This window comes from Dendropsophus ebraccatus, chromosome 4 (assembly GCF_027789765.1).
Source record: "Dendropsophus ebraccatus isolate aDenEbr1 chromosome 4, aDenEbr1.pat, whole genome shotgun sequence".
Classification (NCBI taxonomy): domain Eukaryota; kingdom Metazoa; phylum Chordata; class Amphibia; order Anura; family Hylidae; genus Dendropsophus; species Dendropsophus ebraccatus.
Window position 1 is genome coordinate 53,157,075 of NC_091457.1, and position 11,884 is coordinate 53,168,958.

The 11,884-nt window shown below is 44.5% G+C and overlaps 1 long non-coding RNA gene across 1 annotated transcript; it reads right to left on the reverse strand.

Annotated features, from left to right (window-relative positions):
* Positions 1-6,220: 6,220 nt before the first annotated feature.
* LOC138789644 (uncharacterized) lies at positions 6,221-10,190 on the reverse strand. Its single transcript, XR_011362746.1, has 2 exons — positions 9,664-10,190; positions 6,221-6,371 (listed from the first exon to the last, which is right to left on the reverse strand). It is a non-coding gene; the product is annotated as an uncharacterized lncRNA (long non-coding RNA).
* Positions 10,191-11,884: the final 1,694 nt, after the last annotated feature.

Below are 11,884 nucleotides of genomic sequence, written 5' to 3' on the forward strand. Positions count from 1 at the left end.
CTAAGTGAAACCAGAGTATATTATCTGCTATCTTCTTGCATCCTGAGCTAGCCCCTGCTATCCGTTTGCAAACTAATTTAAAAAAGTACTTTTAAGACTCAGATTGTTATATCCTGAGAAGTGCTGGAACACAAGTGACAGGAGGCCTAGCTCAAGGCAATTTCATGCTCTTACGGTGTATTTCTGCTCCAAGAATCTACTATGGGTATCAGGTATTCCTTAAAAAGTCAGTCAAGTCAGAAAACAATGTAATACTTATATGAGAAACTCTAAAAGTGAAGGTGCTTGGACAAAAAGTCACGCACACTATATCAGGTTTTCAGTTATTAAATGTTATAATACAATGTACGGTATTTCGAGATTATACCATATACACCAATAACTAAACAACAAATAAAATATCCAAGAACAATAGATGGGATTTATGAATAATAAACCTGGTTTATGCCAGCGAAGAGGTGCAAAAATCAGATGTACGCCCAACACAACTAATGGGTGGGCAGGGGGTGTGGTAATGTGGGGAGGAGGTGTGGCCTCCTCCATGCCTGAAATATAATGGTAGAAATCGATCCCTAGAAGCATAGATTACAGTTAATTACCAGGCTGAGCCTATACTTAAAGGGGTTGTCCACCTATGGTCCCTCAACTTTATCTTTGGTAAACTGGCTAGCCTAATATTTAGTTGGCCACACACAACAGATAGTTGCCTAATGAAAGCTGTTCAGCATAAAGGTATCTATCCCAACTACCACATAAACCTGCACACTTTGCTTAGTTGAAGCCTAAGAACTGTCTGTTTTTCCCTAGCAACCAATCGCAACTCAACTTTTGTTTTTTTGAAGCAATTTGAGCAGAACAGATTGATAAATCTGGACCATTGTGTATGGCAATCTTAGGCCATGGAGATCCACATCAAGAATATATTAGAAAATTGCTTAGACAATAATTGCAGAATACAATGCTATAATTGAAGTCCCTTTTGAATAAATTTATACCAGGGCATTTTGTGCAACACAATGGGATTTATATACCCTGAAGATGATTTATTGTGGTCCTGTGTTGCATGTTCCCTCACACCCTCTTCTTTTGTAGCATGTTACCTCTTCATTATGCTTATCCTACAGCCAGCCTCTGGCCACAGCGGTAATGTCCCATAGTAACTTGGTGTTGTGTATTTCAAACTCCTGAAATTATCACAAAGAAAAGGTTGGAGAATTATGGAAATCACAGGATTGATAGACATGTTAATGATATACAACAATAAAAAGGAAACTAAATATTCAAAACATCTTGATTTAATATCGAGTATGAGCACCACTTGCACAAATACACCCACTTACATGCTTTATTATCAATTAAGTTATTAATAGTTGTCTAAGGAATGATCTGCCACACTGAATACTCTATGACTTGCGAATCATCAAGATCAGCTGCAGGCAGCTTTGGTTGCCATTGCCAACCAATGACATCCCAGATGTGGATGCACCTGGAGGCCCTGGTAGCATGTTTAGACATTGTAGAGCATTTGCAATGTGTGGCCTAGCATAGCATAGCCAAAAACTGCTCCTGTGACACTTTGGTGAAATAGCCATGCTACTTGTTCCAGGACCAAATCAAAAGGCCAAGCTGTTGGTGTGCCAGGAATGAAGACAAGAGGAGTCTTACTACCACTTATTATGTCGCTACACACCTAATCCAAGGAGTAGAAGTGGTGTGACATTCCCTTGTGAAGGTCTCTTCATAAGATTGCCTGCATGGTCTCCATGGACTCATTACTGAAAAGCTTCCATTCCAGGGTACATGTTGCTTGGGAAGAGAGTGGTGGCACAAGGTTAATGGCACACCTGTAGCTGGACATCTGGCTTAAAGTGACTCTGTACCCACAATCTGACCCCCCCCCCCCCCAAACCACTTGTACCTTCGGATAGCTGCTTTTAATCCAAGATCTGTCCTGGGGTCCATTCGGCAGGTGATACAGTTATTGTCCTAACAAAAAAATGGCAGCCCTGTGCCCAACGGTCGGGGCTTACATTTCGTATGCATTAGGCTGGCACAACCTCTCTGTCCCTCCTCCCTGCCCTCCTCATCATTAGGAATGCTCCAGGCAGATTGTCTCCTATTCATCAGCTGTGTCAGCCCAGCACATGGGCTGGATCATTAAGCACATGTTCAGCATGGAGAAAATGTTCCAGTGTAATTCCTAATGATGAAGAGGGTGGGGAGGAGGGACGAAGGGGTGAAGCGAAGTTAGGGCACAGATACTCCCGTTTGGCACGGGCTGCAAGTTTAAAATTTGTTTTTTAGGACAATAACTGCATCACCTGCCAAACGGACCACAGGACAGATCTTGGATTAAAAGCAGCTATCCGAAGGTACAAGCGGTTTGGGGGGGGGGGGGGGGGGTCAGATTGTGGGTACAGAGTCACTTAAAAGTTGTGCCTTCTAATGGTTTGTTTGGACACCATTCAATGCACTAGGCTTGGCATCCCCTTTACCTTGCAGTACAGAATAAATCACTACATCCATTCTTAGAATTTGACAATCTGTGCAGTTTTGTCTATGTGCACCTATTGCACATTCCATTGTTGTTGGTCTTCTGAACACTGGGATATGCCACGTTGAACAGGTTCAAGGATTCTGTCCCTCTCAGCTTGCGATGAGTGGCGATAACTGGATAAATGTGGATGAGTAGGAAGCATCGCACAATCATACTGTGTTGACTATATCTGATTTCTAAGATTTCATGTGGCTGTAAAAATGTACTTTTATCTGGCTTTTATACCATTGAAACCTCACCCACATGCCACAGATTGTAGCTAGTTGGTTGAAATTTGCAGACCACTGCTACTTCTATTACTACTGCTAGGAGTGTATTTGCAGTGCATTTGGTTAAAAGTCAAAGGATCATCTCAAAGCAAACATTTACAATTAAAAAAAAAATCTTATCTTGAATTTTAAAAAAAATCTAATAATGTATCGCCAAAGAGTATGAGAAGATACAGGTGTAAGCTAAGGTCCATGATGACTACAATAATGCAAGGCTATGGTATGGTGTAATGTCCGTCAGCCTCTTTGGCACTCATCCATGCTTTCTGTAAGTCAGAAGCTCTAACATAGTGTTCCTTTGGAAAAACCACTAATCTCAGCCTCTGTAATCTTACACCAAGTGCCAAAGTTAATCAGCCACATTTCCACATAGCAAGACACCAGTAGCATAAATGATATATAATAGGTACTGGTCCTAATTCAGATTTTGCATTGGGGCCCAGGATGATTCCAAGGATATTCACCATGGCCCAGGGTGCTGAGGTGGTATACAGCAGGTGGACATTTGATATTTACTCTGGAGCACTTGTCACGGTGGTCAGGAGTGGTGTTACCCACCCCTGGACACCCCTCTTCATTCTTTCTCCTGTGTATTCATCCCCACCACTCACAGTCAGGCACACAGAAGGCCCCTGTAGGAGGAGTTTCACTGGAGTTTTCACTGGTTCCTGCGTAGGTTTAACCATGGCTTGGCTGATGACAGGACCACTGTCAGGGACACTAGTCAGTTGAGTCTAGCCAACAGTGTAAACAGATGCAACTTGAGACCAACAGTTCCTCTATACAAACAGCCACTTATACTATGCAGTGCTAGGCACACAAGGGAGAGTAGTCATGAAGGAACACCCTGACCCACACCAGGAACACAATTTAAAAGTGCAGGGCAGTATCCTGGAACTGGCCTTAGTAGGACAAAGCAACCAGTATGCAGAGGTCTACATATCTTACTGCGCAGTGCACGTAACTGGGAAGATTCGGACACCCAGATAACCAGGGCTTGGGCTCGTACTACTGGGACTAGTTGGGGCTAGTTCTAAGCTACTAGAGGGCAAAAGGGGGTAAGACAGTGTCTAAACGTGAGTGCCAGTATCACTTCACTCAAGATATCTCTCAAGGTTCCGGCGGAGTACAAGGCTACATTGGGTTAGGGCTCCTCTGGCAAAATCCTCTCCTCTCTATTCTACAAGCACTGCTGCAACTCCTCTCAAGCACCTACCTCTAGCAATAAGGTCAAGCACTTAAGTGTGTGTAAAGATTATTTTCTATGAAAACGTGAACTGTAACCTGCAGGGTTTTAAAGTAAAGCTGTTATATTTTTATACCAATGGACGGAACTCTTTCATCTTTTTCTGCACCTATACACACACCACCGCACACTTTGGGTTATTTTTCCCCCTTCTGTGGGTGGCAGTACCAACAGTCCGGGTGGGTCAGTTGCCACTCAGGACTGCTGTGACAAGAGCCCAAGGGACCTGCAACAACCTGGCACGTTACCGACCATTTGGGGAATACAGCTAGCCATGCAAAGCAAGCAGATATCAACATCACACCTGTGTGCTGGACTAACACTGGTGTCACGACAACTAACACCTTTGGCTGAGCTGACAAACACCAGTCCCTAATAATCACCACACGGGCACTAGCATTTGAAGGGGTAGCACAATGTGAGGGTATTGGTGTGGCGGATAAATGAGACCAGCTCTTAACCAGGTACAGTAGTAACCTTTACTGAACAACTTCAGTGCAATACAGGGTAAAGTATCTGACAGTTCACCAGGTCAGGTGTGGTTGACAGCAGCGACTGAGGCAGTGAATCAAAAGAGGAGTCAAGAAGAAGAGAAGAGCCTGGCTGGCTACTATATGAGACTATTGGGGAGGGCTGGCTACTATATGAGACTATTGGGGAGGGCTGGCTACTATATGGGACTATTGGGGAGGGCTGGCTACTATATGAGACTATGGGGAAGGGCTGGCTACTATAAGAGACTATTGGGGAGGGCTGGCTACTATATAAGACTATTGGGGAGGGCTGGCTACTATATAAGAGACTATTGGGGAGGACTGGCTAATATATGAGACTATGGGGGAGGGCTAGCTACTATATAAGACTATTGGGGAGGGCTGGCTACTATATATGACTATTGGGGAGGGCTGGCTACTATATAATAGAGTATTGGTGAGGGCTGGCTACTATATGAGACTATGGGGGAGGGCTGGCTACTATATAAGACTATAGGGGAGGGCTGGCTACTATATAAAAGAGACTATTGGGGAGGACTGGCTACTATATGAGACTATGGGGGAGGGCTGGCTACTATATAAGACTATTGGGGAGGGCTGGCTACTATATATGACTATTGGGGAGGGCTGGCTACTATATAAGAGAGTATTGGTGAAGGCTGGCTACTATATGAGACTATGGGAAGGGCTGGCTACTATATAAGACTATTGCGGAGGGCTGGCTACTATATAAGACTATTGGGGAGCGCTGGCTACTATATGGGACACTTGGGGGGCTGGCTACTATTTGGCCACTATTGGGAGGGCTGGCTAATATGTTGGGCAATTTTGGTTGGGTTGGCTACTACATGGGGCAATATTGGGGGGGGGGGTTGGCTACTACATGGGTTGAAGTTTAATTATATCATAGCAATTTATCATGTCATTCATCATAGTGCACAGTGCTGGGAGACGCTTACCACTGACAGTGCCAGGAACAACGCATTCGCGCTTCAATAATTATGAAGGTTGGCCCGCGACTTTGTCCAATTTTTTAATTTTGGCCCACTGTGTATTTGAGTTTGACACCCCTACTCTCTTTTGCAGACTATTCGGATGTGTGAAGAAGGATCCCTGGCATAGACAAGGTTTGGTTATCTTCTGCAACAGGAACTCTCTGTCTGTGACCGTATCTCCACCATCCACTAAAGAAGACCTCCCACCAGGAACTAACCAGCTTTTTATAGGGGTGAGTGGGTCTAACCTACTATTGGTGGGGCAGTGTAAAAAAAAAGAGAGAAAAGAAGTGTAGTTGGTAGACTGGTGTGTGTAGTACCTGCACCTGTAATTGGTCAAACAGTGAACACAGAAAACACAGTAGTTAACCCTTCAGCTGTGCTTTCAACAGACAGAGGAGAGCGACGCACCAAGTGGTAACAGTGCTAAAGGCACCCATCATCCCAGAGTGTGACACCTGACAAAGTTACCTTTACCTGGGTGACATATGACTTAGTGGACCATCCATACTGAGACACTACATATTCATGCATATGGTAATGTCAACCCACAAGACACCCCACTCTCACTTGCTGTACAGAGAATGCTCAAAATAATCATACACATTCCAAATGTATGGTACATGTATTAAGGAAGAAATAATTTAAGAAAGATGGAATTCAACAAATTACATTTTATTTTTACAATCAAATAGAGTAAAATATATTAAATAACTTTTCTTGGTATAGAAGTCTGTTTAGGTTTCCTGTGAGCCTGTGTGTCCTTCATTTCATGGATTATCTGATCCTTCAAAGCTTTAAAAAAATAATCTGGGGAAAAAAATAAAATATAATGAAAATTGCACTATTGCTACAAAGACCTTTTTAGGTAATTTAATAAATTATACCTCGATTGCTTAAACTTCCTGTAACTACTCCCTATTGTACAATGTAATATACTGGGCCAGACTCTCGGAAATCCTTTTTGACATCCTCAAAGATCATCTTTCTTCTGAGACAAAGAGTACTTGTTAAACTAATTTCTCAGTGGTGGATGTGAAGACATAATTGGCAACTGGAGAAATGTAAGTATAGTTCCAGTTTTTTCTTTTCTAGTAAATCATTTTAAAACATTAGACCAGTTTTCCATCTTATTTTTTTAACTACATTTTTGATTCTGTTAGGTTGCAAGATCAGGATATTTAGCTTGAGGTATATCTGCCCCTGTATACTAGCAGGAGAGGGCATTTGGGCATTTAAGAAACTAAACACAAGAAACTGGGGGAAGGGGGTTGGGGGAACACAAGTTAGTAAAAAAAAATCTGAAGCAACATTGCTTTACTGAAAGAGTAGTAGATACCTGGGACAAACTTCCAGCAGATGTGGTTGGTAAATCTACAATAACTGAATGTAAACATATATCTACCCTTAGATAATAAGAAGGGAAATACTAAAAGGGCAGACTAGATGGAACAAGAGTTTTTTTTCTAGTGGCAATCTTCTATGTTTCTATGACAGATGGGATATTTAATATTAGGGATGGTCCGAACAGAGTTCGGTTCGGGTTCGTACGAACCCGAACCCTCGGTAATGATTCCCGCTGTCTGCCCGCTCCGTGGAGCGGGCGGATCCAGCTGGAGGACCGCCTGGAAAACTGGGATACAGCCATAGCCATAGGCTCTATCCCAGTTTTCCAGGCGTTCCTCCCGCTGTATCCGCCCGCTCCACGGTGCGGGCAGACAGCGGGAATCTGCTGCCGGGCGTTCGGGTTCATACGAACCCGAACCTCAGCAGGTTCGGATCATCCCTATTTAATATAATAATTAACTAATGAATTGTTGCTCCACTACTGTAAAAGTTAGCAAAGCCCTTCTCACTGTGTGTTTTTTGGTCCTGTGCTCAAGTGGTTTGATGCTTGTAGCAGGACAAATATTTTTTACCCATTGTGTGTTTGTATTTTTAAACTTTTATTTTATTGAAAGATAATCTGATATCTGCAGCATGTCTATTTGTATACTAAGGGCCCTTTTAGACTAGGAGATTTCTTGGCTGTGGGGACCACAACCGCTCGCCGATCAGCAAGATCAGCGGCTCGTTTGCTGTGCCTTTACACTGCATGAGAAATGTAGCAGATGGGCTGCATGAACGATCCTTGTATCACTCATGCAGTTCTGGAAACTGACAGCACAGATATGTATACAGGATATGTATATATAGTTTCCAGATCACAAGCAGCAGTCTATACAGATCGGCCATGCTGCTTGTGATCATGCTCTCTGGCTCTCCAGTCCTTGTGTCGACTGTATCTTCATGCCCCACCTCCTCTGGCTGTCAATCATTCTGAAGTAAAATGTATTCCAGAGTAAACGTGCTCTTTAGCATCTGGTTCTTCAGCCATCAATCATGGAACGGTAGATAAGCCACGGCACACTTCAAATATGCAGGTGAAATTTTTTTTTACAATGCAGGTAGAACAATAAGGTCTTTACTCCAACCAGAATTGTGAGTACAGATAATGAGACTATAAGTCCTATGGGATATGTAGCAAAGTTTCAGTCCTACCCGGACCTCTGCGTCATATTGAGGGAAGGAGTGTGGTCCGGTTGAGTGTGGCTTACTGAGCTCCCGGCCTAAGTATGTGTGGAGTGGGGTAATGTGATAGGTGGGGTGGGGTCACGCGACACCACGCTGCGGATGGCGCTCCGTTCCAAATGCCAGATAACAAGCAGCGTGGCTGGTATGTATAGACTGCTACATGTTAGGCCCCGTTCCCACTGAACAAAACTAGCGGAATTCCGCAGCGGAATTGTCCACCGCGGAATGCCGTTTGTCTCCTGCTCATAATGGGAGTCTATGGGAGGCGCGCTCCTGCCCTGTCCGCGCTGAAGAATGAACATGTTCATTCTTCAGCGCGGACAGAGCAGGAGCGCGCGCCTCCCATAGACTCCCATTATGAGCGGGAGGCTAACGGCATTCCGCGGTGGACAATTCCGCCGCGGAATTCCGCTAGTTTTGCTCAGTGGGAACAGGGCCTTATCTGTAAACTGACACAAACATATACATATCTGGCGAGATAGATTCTTGAGCAGGCACAAAAGTTGCTATAAGCCGATAATTGGTCTGCGGCTGATCGCTGCCCCTTTTACACTGGGCGATTATTGGCCGCAGAAGCGTCTCTAGTGACACTCCTGGCCCATGATTGGCTGGTGTAAAAGGACCCTAAAAGATGCACGGCTGACAGGTGTTTTAAGCAAAGGTTTGCATTAACATAGCTAGTGATGTTTGTGCAGCCTTGGCCGTCCGATTATGGACCCCTGTAAAAGGAGCAATTTTGCTCTGTGGTGCTCAAGAAACGCCCCTCCTAACGAGCACATTTGCATGTATTCTCTTAAAGCTAATATACCATCAGGTACATCGCTTTAAGCTTTTTACATGAATGTATCGGCGAATCAATAATGCCGCATCACAGAGGGAAGGGGGTGCCTGAAAATAGACCGGTGCCTTGAGTGAGAACTGGGCGGCAGTTTAAAAAAAAAGACTGCGGCACCACCATCCCTGCGCTGGTGCCGTTCCATTCATGTAAAAACCTTAAAGCAAACTGTGAAACTGGGAACCTAGCACCAGAGTGGTTGCAACTGCCTATAACATAACTATATCTTACCAAAAGCCAAAGGTGCCCCTTATTGGAGTCTGTGGACTTCTTAAGATGGTATAAGATATATATCAAAGACATGTATAAACACAAAAGTAAGGGTATACATTCATGTATATATTCAGGGTAAATGCTTCAACGGACATCTTTCCACCCAACAAACAACTGCCAGTGGGTGGAAAGTTAACACTAGAGATGAGTGAAACTGATCTGGTTAACACCATGGAATTGAAGGTATGACGTGCAGTTATGTTTTACACAAAAAACAGCCCTATATCAGTATAAGGGACTAATTGTCACTATCAGTCTCCTCTATGGGTTTCAGGCAGTAATTTAAGTCTGGCAGTTTGTAGTAAAATGGCAGTTAGCCAGCAATGCTTCTCTATGTAACTCCCCTCTAAACTCGACCATTAAGAAAACACACCCTAAATCAAACTGAACTAAACATAGAAACCCAGCAAGATTACTCACATTTTCGAACATCAAACCAATCTCCTGTTATATCAAGGAGCTCCATCTCCTTGAGTTGGATCTCCAGCTCACATAACTTGTCATCCAAACTAGTCCGGGGTCTGAGATCTTCCTGGATATGTGTTGAGAAGAAGGAGATTGGGTTATAGCTAAGATCTGCGAGACCAGGGGGCCAGCGTGAGACTTCTCCTCTGTGGCTGTTGCAGTTTTCATTGTAAGTTATCCAAAGTTTATTCCAGATGTCAAAATTACTCTCTAGAGAATCAAGGACATACTTGTCATACAAGGAAGGGAAGAAGTCTGGCATAGCTGCGGTCATTTTGTGATGAACAAGGCTTTTGCTATAGAGAAATGCCAGCATGTAGCAGAGACAATTCCAGTGCCAGTGTATGATGTCATATCCTCACGGCCATATACCTTGGGTGCCATGCGGCAATGCTGGTGAAGGGAAATTAATAAAGTGATGGCTGGTGCCAAGAGACCTGGGGCACTTGGCCGAAGAGCCAAGGCACATGGATCTGGTTACATGTGCTTGCAAAGCTGGTGTAGTGAAGTCATCTTTCCATTACACAAACATAGAATGGCACATGCATAATTGCCAACCTTTGAAATCTTTTTCTAGGGACACTTCAGCTTTGACAACAGCGGGAGTTGCTTATAGTGGGTGTGGTTTGTGGCATATTATGTGTGTAGCTTGTCACCGTTGGATCTTTTGTTATTTTTTCCCAATATTTTGCCCATTATATGGACCTTACAGGTAGATAGTACCAAAAGAAGATATTACAGACTCTCCTCTCAGCATATCTCAGACCCCAGTATTAGGCGTCCAGCATATTACAGACCCCAGTGTCAGGCCTCCAGCATATTACAGACTCTAGTATCAGGCCCCCAGCATATTACAGACCCCAGTATCAGGCCTCCAGCATATTACAGACTCCAGTATCAGGCCCCCAGCATATTACACACCCCAGTATCAGGCCCCCAGCATATTACAGACCCCAATATCAGCCCCCCAGTATATTACATACCCCACTATCAGCCACCAGCATATTACAGACCCCAGTATTAGGCCTCCAGCATATTACAGACACCAGTATTAGGCCTCCAGCATATTACAGACACCAGTATTAGGCCTCCAGCATATTACAGACACCAGTATTAGGCCCCCTAGCATATTACAGACACCAGAATCAGGCCCCAGCACATGACACACCCTAGTATCAGGCCCCTAGCATATTACAGACTCCACTATCAGGCCTTTAGCATATTACAGACCTGACTATCAAGCCCCCAGCATATTACTCACCACAGTATCAGGCCCCTAGCATATTACAGACATCAGGCATCCCTTGTAGTAGTTCCCCTGGCACTAAGCCTCCCATAGTATGTAATGTAGATGGGACCCACTGTAGGAATTCCCTGTTAGTTACCTCCCCAATTTAGTCCCCCTCCTCAGTAGGCATCCCGAGTAGGTAAATACCCTGGCACTTATCCACCCCATTGTATGTAATGTAGTTAGGACCCCACTGTAGGAATCCCCCTGTTAGCCCCCCTAGCCATGTAGGCATCTCCCATGTGTAATAAAATGAAAACAAAGCCATATTCACCTGCCTGCAGCACTCTTACAGTCCTCCAATGATCTCCTCGCTCTGTACGAGTGACGCCACACGCTGGGAGGAGAAAGTGTCCTCCTGTGGCCTGTCACAGGTACTGTCACAGTGAGGAGATAATGGTTACTCGCTATGTCAGTGCACTGTTTAAAAGGGAACTATCATCAGGTTACACAAATCTAACCTATTCATAGTCCCTGATTGTGTAGAGGACTGCACAAGTATGACTCTTACCATCATCCTTGGTGCTGTACCTGTGCACTTTGTCATTTACTCTATGGTTGATAAGACAGTTAGGTGCACTGGAGAACTGTTAGGAGCACTGCCCCACCCCCATAGAGCTGATCCGCTTCCAGCCAGCCCGGCCCTTTTAATTATATTAATTGGAGTGGGCCACCCGGGGGTGGTCTAGATTGTCGCTATGGGGGTGAGCAGTGCTCCTAATGTTCTTACTGGACCGAGGAGCAAATGACTAAGTGCATGAGAACAGGGCCAAAGATGAAGGTAAGAGGAGACAAGTAGTTCCCGCAACATGACGTTCCCCAAACGTCATGTCTTTTCTGCCTCCCCCCGCTGACCCTAGGTGAGATCGGGCAGCGGGAGGAGGCTGT